Below are 9,274 nucleotides of genomic sequence, written 5' to 3'. Positions count from 1 at the left end.
CTCTGATGTGAGCCTGAGTGGGCCCAGGCCAAGCTTTTGACACCCCCCCCCCCCCCCCACCAAACCCTCTATGTGCTTGGTTCACATCACTTAACTCTCTTACATTTCTCTTCCTCCTCAGCTCTCTTCCCTTCTCTGGGCCTCAATGTTGCCCTCTGTAAATTGGGATGAGGGTGGGTGGACAATGAAAGGTCATTATAAAACAAAATAAAGTAAAAGGAGGAAGCGAATCTCTAAGAATCCTTCCCAGTCTGGTCTTATAAAAAAAAGGGAAAACAGATCAGTTTAAGAACGCCTGGGCTGGCCTGGGTTCAAGGCTACAAACCAAGACCTTGTCCTGAAATCCCCTCCCCCCTCCCCAGGACATTGTGTCTACCTTCCTTAGTTCCCAAAGTTTAAGCTACCTATTAGTACTCACCTTCCCTGTACACACACACACACACACACACACACACACACACACACACACAGAGTGTAGCACTCCAGCCTGTGCCTGGCCTATCCATCTGTATCCCAAAGTACAGTGACTTGGGACCTCCAAAGCATGTGAACTTGAGATTCACCTCCGCTCTGCCTGCTCCCCCTTGCAGCCCACAGCTGGCAAGGCCACCTGACCTCTCTTGAGATCATGGACAACACAGGCTGCCCTTTACCTGCTGTGCTAGAATTGTTCATGAAATCAGTACAACTCAATCTGCATCCTAGTGGCCCCATCCTGTCCCTTGTCCTCTTCCATCATGCTCCACACCTCAGCCCTAGCCAGTGCCCCCCACTCTCTCCACCTGGATGCATCCTCCACTGGCCTGCCTCTGAGCCTTTGAACGAACATGTCTGAGATGTTCTTTCTTCAGCATTCATTCTGCCTTCACCTTTGAGCCTCAGTTCAAGAGCCACGTCTCAGAGGAACCCTTCCCTAATTCCACACTTTCAACTCAAGCCAGAACCAAGCCTCCTGCCATAGCCTTTCTCAGCTCCACAGACCATGTACCAATTGCCTGTGTATGTAACATACTAACTTCCAGCCTTTTTATACCATATTTTAAAATACTTTAAGAGCTGATATATAACTTATATAAAGTGCAGTTATGGCTCAATATATGTTTCCATATTTATACATCTGTGTATGAGTTTGGGATTGAGATGGGTATGTTGAGGCACAAACTGGAAATCTAGAAGACTCTTTTTGGGTCTGTGTATATTGGGGAGGGGGTGGTTACCTGTGGGTAACTTAGGATTTGGAAATCAGAGAAAGTAGACACATGCCTCACCCTGGGGTGGGGTGAGGAGATCTCAGGATGAGGTTCTTGATCAAGATCAGTGCATTTAAAGAAAAAAATTTTTTAAGAGTAAAAAAGAAAAAAAATAAAAAACAAACAAAAAAGGTCAGTGCATTTTTGCATAGGTGCAAGGTTTTGCTGAATGTGCAAGATTTGAAAAGTCTTGATAACTTAATGGCTTCATGCACAGCTGAATTGATTGCTATCATTTGCTTCTCCAGTATTCATTCCACTGTTGAACATTTCCAATATCCACAATTATAAAGAATATTCTATGGACATCTGAGTAGATGATTCTTTAAGGGCATTTTTTAGGGTAGAGTCCTGGAAATGGAGATACTGGGCCAGAGGAGTGAACCCTGTAAGACTCCACGCGTATGGCCAAAGAGCTGAAATGAAACTTGTATTCATTTGCTAGCGCTGCCGTAACAAAAGGCCACAGACTGGGGGGCTTAAGCAACAGAAATTTGTTTCCTCACGGTTCTGAAGGCTGGCAGTGCAAGACTTAGGTGTTGGCAGAGTTGATCCCTCTGAGGCCTCCCTCCTCGGCTGGCAGGAGGTTGCCCTCCAGCTGCCTCATCATGCAGCTGTCCCTCTGTGTATGTGCCCTCTGGTGTCTCTTTTTGTTTTTGTTTTTGTTTTAAATAAGGACACCAGTCAGATTGGACTAAGCCCATCCCAATGGACTCATTTTACAGTAATTATCTCTTTAAAGACTCTGTCCCCAAATAGTTACCTTCTGAGGTACTGGAGGGTTAAGACTTCACCATATGACTTTTGGAGAACAGTTCAGCCCACAACAGAACTCTTCCTTGGAGGTTGGAAATGTCCTTTGGTGTCACCTGTCTTGGTTGCTGGCCCCCGTGGTTCCTTCCAAAGCTGAACTTTTCCCTTTCTTCCAGTCTCTCACCCCATCACTGTCGACAGCTGCCCATCAGTCTAAAATAGAGATTCTCAATCTCCATTGCACCTCTGATTGGAATCAACTGACACCTTAAAAGAGCTCTGGTTCCTAGCCCACCAGATTCTGGTGCCATGGGTCTAGGGCTGCAACCTGGGCACAGGGAACATTAAAGCTCTTTCAAGTGGCTCCAGGGGTCCTCCAAGGCCTCCCTTTCTTGCCTTTGCAAAGCATGAAACGGGGCACGGGGGCTGTTTCACTACCATCTTCTGAAGGTAATTAAAGCTCCATATTCTAAAGCCGGTTTTTAACTCCCCTAAACAAGTTCATTTTAAAGCGTGGTGGTAATTTGGCTCCTTTGTTAAAATTAAGTCCTTAAAGTAGAAATTAAAACACGAAATGGAAAACCACTGGGCATAGAAAATCCACCCTGGGTTTAATAGAGTCTCTTAAGTCGGGGACTGGAGTGAGACCCTGGTTGCTCAGTGTGGGTGGGGGGCCCACTATACATTGTGGTCCTTGAGGCTTATGTTCTGTGTAAGCTTTTGAAGGAAGAGGATAAAAGCTAATTTTCATGAGAGCCCTGCTTCTGTGGTGGGGTGATTAGGAAACTGTTGTGTTAAGTTTGGGCTCCTCCAAGTTTAGTGCCCCAACTCTCAATGTTTGAAACAAAGCCTTACAAGATTCTACCCCTGGGTGAATCTCACACAGATGGGCTGAGCTAAAGAAGCCAGAGATTAAAAGAGTTCCTACTGGATGATTCCATTGAGACGAAGTTCTACTACTGGTGAAACTAATTTACAGTGGCCACAATCAGAACTCAGTGGCCTTTGAGTGTGTTTGTGGGAGAGTCCGATCCTGAATGAATGGAGAAGGGTACACAGCTCAGCCGGTGCTGGGGGAGATGTCTGTGATATGGCTCCCTTTCGAATCGTGGCTTTCATTAAGTGGCCTGGGGGCCCATCGTCGGCAGGACGGAGTCACAGCCCCAGCCCCTGGGCCCTGGCACAGCCTGGCCTCTGCTTGCTCTGCCCACCCCTCCCATGCTGCTTCTCTACCCACAGCCCTACACTGAGCACCAGCGCCCCCGTGCTCTTTCCCTCCTGTGCCCTTGCCCATACTGTCTGTGCTTCTTGCTGAGATGACCTTCCCAGGTGAACTCTTGTTCACCTGGGATTTGGTCATCCTCTGTATCATGGCAGGAAAGTCATTCCTTCGTCTCCAGGGAAGGCATTAATCACATCCTTCACGCCTCGCTTTATGTCTGTTTCTGTCATTAGGTGGGGGCAATGCTGTCTCCGTATCTGCAATGCCTGGAACAGTGCCGGCCACTGAGTAGGGACCTACAAGTGGTGTTTGTCATTGAATTGTGTTAGTTCAGCATGGGAAATGGAGAACGTGGACAAATGTCCTTTGTAACAGCCATCCATTTATTATAACAGTATTTAAAACAAGAGGGAGAAACGTGTCCTTTAAATGGCTCTTTGGGAAAGACTCTATCTGGTGAGTCGGGATCTGCAGGCACAGGTATAGACTGCACCCAGCTCCAGAGTGGGTGGCAGAATGGCTGTACAAGACAGAGAGACAAAAACTTGACAGTGTGCTGAAGGAATGGAGGAAGAGATGGAGAGGAGACAGAGAGAGTATGTGGAGCCAGAAGCTATGCTCTGTGTAAATATAACATCTTTTTGTAGCCCCCAAATCTTCACTGAGGTTCCAGAAACTCACAAAATGTTCAGTGGGAGTGTATTTGTGTGTGTAACTGTGTGCATGGGTAAGTGGGCATGTAAATATGTACAACACGTGTGAGCATGTGTGGGTGTGTATGTATGTACATGAGTATGTGAGCATGTGTGACGCAAGGGTGCACATGTGTATGAGCACGAGTGTTTGTGGGTGCATATGAATGTGTGTGAGTATGTGTGTGCATGTGGACTGAGGAAGGTTCTGCATTCCCTACCTGTACTGTTTCAGGAGCGAGGCCGAGGCAGCATGAGAAAGTCAGCCTTGACATCTCTCAGCAATAATAGAAAGCACAGACCATGGGGTTGGAGCCAAATCTCTGAGGGGCCAGTAGTCCCTAGCTGAGACGTGAGCCACACATGTATTGCCCCATCCCAGGGACGGTCACTAGTCTCATCAAGAGAGCCCAGTTGCTTGGTTGCCAGGCAGTGCCTGTGTTGAGGAATGAAGCCTTCTGAGACTCCAAGGGGAAGGTAATTGTGATTGATTAGCAATGTCTGCTCCGGGCTCTGATTGGGAAGGTAGCAGCATGCACGCCAGATGTTTGCCATCCCTGGTCTCAGCGGGGCCAGGCAAAGGGCTTGGCTTTTGGGATACAAAGATGAACCTGACACAGGACCCAGTCTACTGTGGGAGAATGAGCGTGTAAGTAGACAAAGGAAAACTAGCAGATACGGGCTAGGATGAAGAAGTACGCCCAGGTTGGGAGGCACAGCTGAAACACCGAGGTGCCTGGAGCAGAAGGGGAGGGGTCTCTGTGGAATTTCTGACCAGACTGGTGGGGATGTGGAAGCAAAGGAAGGAGGGCATTTCCAGCAGGACGCACGGGATGAGCAAACTCTCACAGGAGTGAAAAATGTGGGGGTGCTTGGGGGCAGTGTCAGAGCAAAAGGGGGAGTGTGGCAGGAGATGAGTGGGACAATAAATCTGGAACTGACCGCGGAGGGCCCAGAGGGCTGTCCCTCAGAGGGTGGTCCCTGGCAGGGTCACCCCAGCCAGGTGCAGAGGAGGCCTGCTCTCAGCTCAGCACACACCCTACAGACGGGCATCCCGGCACGTCCCTCCCAGACTCGGGGAGGCCTCCCTGCTCCTGTTCTCTGGAGCACAGACCGTGGGAACTCAAGCCCCATCCGATTACTGTGTTGTGTGTGTTGTGAGCTGTGCAGGTGCAGGACTGAAGGCCACAGGTCATTTGCATGGAATGGAGACCACATTTCAGTTTCCCCTCACAAACGGCAGATTTCACTTTCACAGCCCTCCTTTCCCCATCACAACCACACCGGCTTCTCCACTGTCTGTTGTCAGATACCCCGGCTTTCCTCTGTGGTGTCTGTGCCTGGCCAGTGTCTAGGGCTCCAAAAATCTCAACACCCGGCCATTGAAATCCCCTGCCTCATGCTTCCTCCAAACCCTGCTGCTGTACCCCATTCCCTGCTCATGCATGGCGAGTCCCAAACTTGGAGGCAGGGGCCTGGGTGCCAATCCTGGCTGTGCCCCTAACACGCTATGGGATATGAAGCTCTGTTTGGGTATCAGTTTTCCCATATGTACCATACAGGGCTCTAGATTTGATATTTGTGAAGCTCCTCTAAGTTGTAGAATGGTGCCTCCCTGATCTTACCGTTGTTGTTGTGGGAACCCTGAGACAGTATTTTATAGCAGGTGTTGAGACTTGTTTTGGCCCCCGATGGTCCGGGAACTTGAGGTCTTTCAGGCGTCTCCTCCCATTTCCTGGATCTGCTACTGCTCCCTACTTTTCTCCCTTACCCGTTTTCTCCCCGTCCTCAGGTCTGATTCCTGTATCTTTGCATTCATTCGCTCCCTGACTCCTCATGGTGACCCTGTGGGGGAGATGTTACTTCGGAGGCACCCAGTTCACCCAGTGCCAAAAGAGCTCCTGGTCAGGAGGGATGTCTCTTTTCCCTCTGGCCTCTGGCTCCCATGCCACAGCCCAGCTCATGGCTATGCCCAGAGCCTCTTATAAATAGCTGCCGTCTGAGCAGAGGGCGCCTGGAGGGAACAAGGTTGTCCAAACACAATTTTTGAACACTAAACCCATTTTCTATTCACTCTTCACTTGAAGTTTTCAGATGAGCTGTTTTTTTTGTTGACAAAGTGTGGCAGAGGGAGACAGAGGGGACCAAGGGAGAGGGCCCCAAGGTTTGGGCCTGGCTCTCCCTCTTACCGGAGGTATGACCACAGTCAGGCCTATTCCTTGCTCTGGGCTCAGTGTGAAACGGGAGTGAAGTAGGGTGGGCCAAAGTGTACTGGACAATATTATATGCCCTTTGCAACTCTGACACCCATGAGAACGTCAGTTCCTTCGGCAGCCAGTCTCCCCATCCCTTGAAGGATGGTGCTGTGTGCATAAACCTGGCTCCCTGATAGGAAGCGGGGCAGGGGGGATGAGGGGGGGCTCGAGAAGAGACAAGGAGCACAGGCAGGCAGGCTTAAAGGCCAGATCTGTGGCAGGGTGGCAGGGGAATCCAGAGTGGCCCAGGAGACCTAGATTAATTGAGGCAATGAAACCAGAAAACTCCCCTGAGCAGCCAAGTGCAGGAGGGTTACCATGCAAATCACCAGGAAGAGACGATTAGTGGGTGTAGGCACAGAAAAGAGCTGGCTGGTGACCCATGACTTGTCCAGGCCGATGGCGGGTCCCCTGGGACCCCGAGGCTCCGCTGGGGGTGGGTGTGGAGGGTGAGGCAGAGTGTGAAAGGAGGCTGAGGCAGAAGCGAGTCTGGCAAACTCCCCTCCCGGAAAGGTCAACCAGGCAAGGCTGGCCACGCACAGGGACTGGTGGAGGAAGGGTGAGAAAGGCACGCAGCTGGTTTCCATTTCAGGGTTTTGTGTTCTGCCCCGGCCTCTGATGCCCTGCTTGGGGGTGGCGGAGCGGCGTAGAGAGGAGGAAGAAGCAGGGACCGTTCTGAGGGAGCCGCTAATTGCCAGCAGTATGTCTAATATGTAAGGTTATCAGAGTGCAGAGACCCTCTGGGCAGCTTTCTCCTGGTCCCTGGCCCCACTCTCAGCAGACGCCTGAATTTCCTCCAAGCGGTGGTCGCTCACCTCCAGGGACCGTGAGCCCATCGCGTCCCAGGCGGCCGGCCCCGCTGTTGGAAACTTCAGTCAGGAAGGGCTTCTCGGCACCAAGGCAAAGTCTGCATCTCCAGCTGCATCGGTGTCTGGTGCAATATACCCCAGAGATGTTTGGCTTGGGTCCGTGGGGAATTTCATGTAGGAAGCAGGAATAAAATCAAATTATTACCAAGGTTTATAAATTACCTGGCAAGCCTGATAACTTACGGTAATACCATTGGGGATTAGGGTTTTGTCAAGTTTCTGCCTCAGTTTGCCATTCTCTGCCTCAGTTTCCATATTTAAGATAAAGACCTCTGTGATGGTTAAGTTTATGTATCAGCTTGGCTAGGCTAAGGTGCTCAGTTGTTTACTCAAGCACTGGTCTAGATGCTGCCGGGAAGGTATTTTGTAGATGTCATTAACATCAGCAACAAATTGACCTTGAGTAAAGCAGATTACCCTCCAAAATGTGGGTGGGCCTCATCCAATTAGTTGAAGGCTTTAAGGGCAATCACTGAGGTTTCCCGAGGAAGCAATTCTGCTTCAAAACTATAAGATAGAGGAGCACCTCTGTGGCTCAGTCGGTTAAGAGTCTGACTCTCGATGCTGGCTCAGGTCACGATCTTAGGGTTCACGGGATCAAGCCCTGTGTCAGGCTCTGTGCTGACAGCGCAAAGCCCGCTTGGGATTCTCTCTCTCCCTCTCTCTCTCTGCCCCTTGCCTACTCACACACACTCTCTCTCTCAAAATAATAAACATTTAAAAATAAAACAAAACAAAAACTCTAAGATAGAAATATGGCCTGCTGATCTGCCTTATGGATTTTGAACTTGCTAGCCCCACAACTGCACAAATCTCTACATACATATCCTATTGGTTTCTTTGGAGAGCTCTGACTGCAACAACTGCCTACCACCTCTCTGGCAAAGGCAGATAACGGACACTCAATCCTTAGGAGAAAAGCAATGTAGACGAGGACTAACATCACAGAAGTGCTAATGGATGCAGTGCCGTGTCAATGTAAAACCCATCCCTAAGAGCGCCATCCACCTCCCTACTCAACATCCATGATGGTTCCCTAGGGCCACCACTGCCATGGCATCAGCCACTCCTTATGAGTCATTTCTAGGTGCCAGACACTATGCAAGTAGTATACATAGCTCCTGTATGTATTTGGTACTTCAGTTTTTGTAGGAGAGAGGATATGGTCTCCCCTTTATGATAAGGAAAATGAAACAGAGGACCACACTCCTGGGCCTGAAATTCCGAGCCTCCAGTGATCTTGCTCCAATTTATCCCCCCTCCCCCTTCATGTCATCCATAGTGAAGGCAAATGGACTAGACCTTCTTTCTTAAGTCTGCCCTAGATTTTCCTACAGCCAGTCTGTTGCCCATACCTGGCTTTCTGCTGAAATGCATTTCCTCTCATCCTGCATCTCAAAGTCTTTGCTATGCTCCAAAGGCATTTTCCAATCCTCTGTGAAGTTCTCCTGGGTCCCACCGTCGCTAACACTGGAAGTGACTTCTTCCTGTGCAGTCTCACGTCTGGGCCTCTTACTTGAGTTACTGCCACCCATTTTAGGGCTTCTCTCTCTTCTCACTTAAAGCGGAAGCTCTCTGAGGGCAGAAACATGTGTAATGGATTATAACAGATGACAGTACTTTAGTACTTTCCTTCTAAAGCAGTGAAAAATTTTTTTAATTTTTAAAGTTTTTTTAAAGCTTATTATTTTTCTGTTTTTTGTTTTTGTTTTTGTAATGTCTATTTATTTTTTGAGGGAGGGAGAGAGAGCACGAGCGGGGAGGGGCAGAGAGAGAGGGAGACATAGAATCCAAAGCAGGCTCCAGGCTCTGAGCTGTCAGCACAGATCCCCAAGAAGGGCTGGAACCCACGAACCCTGAGATCATGGCCTGAGCTGAAGTTGGACGCTTAACTGAGCCACCCAGGTGCCTGTAAGTTTATTTATTTTTGAGAGAGAGAGAGAGAGAGAGAGAGAGAGAGAGAGAGAGAGAGAACTAGCAAGCATGATGGGGGAGGGGCGGAGAGAGAGAGGAAGACAGAGAACCCCAAGCAGGCTCCACGCTGTCAGCGCAGAGCCCAACAGGGGCTCGAACTCACAAACTGTGGGATTGTGACCAGAGCCAAAATCAAGAGTTGGATGCTCAACCGCCTGTGCTGCTCAGGTGCCCCGGTCTAAAGCACTGAATTTTGATTAGAAAAAAATTAGTCCTCTTGGACTAAACTTCTCTAGGGAAGTACACATGTGGCTGTTTT

Source organism: Felis catus, chromosome D4, assembly GCF_018350175.1.
Source record: "Felis catus isolate Fca126 chromosome D4, F.catus_Fca126_mat1.0, whole genome shotgun sequence".
NCBI lineage: Eukaryota > Metazoa > Chordata > Mammalia > Carnivora > Felidae > Felis > Felis catus.
The sequence above is the reverse complement of the archived record's forward strand: the minus strand, read 5'-3'. Positions refer to the sequence as shown.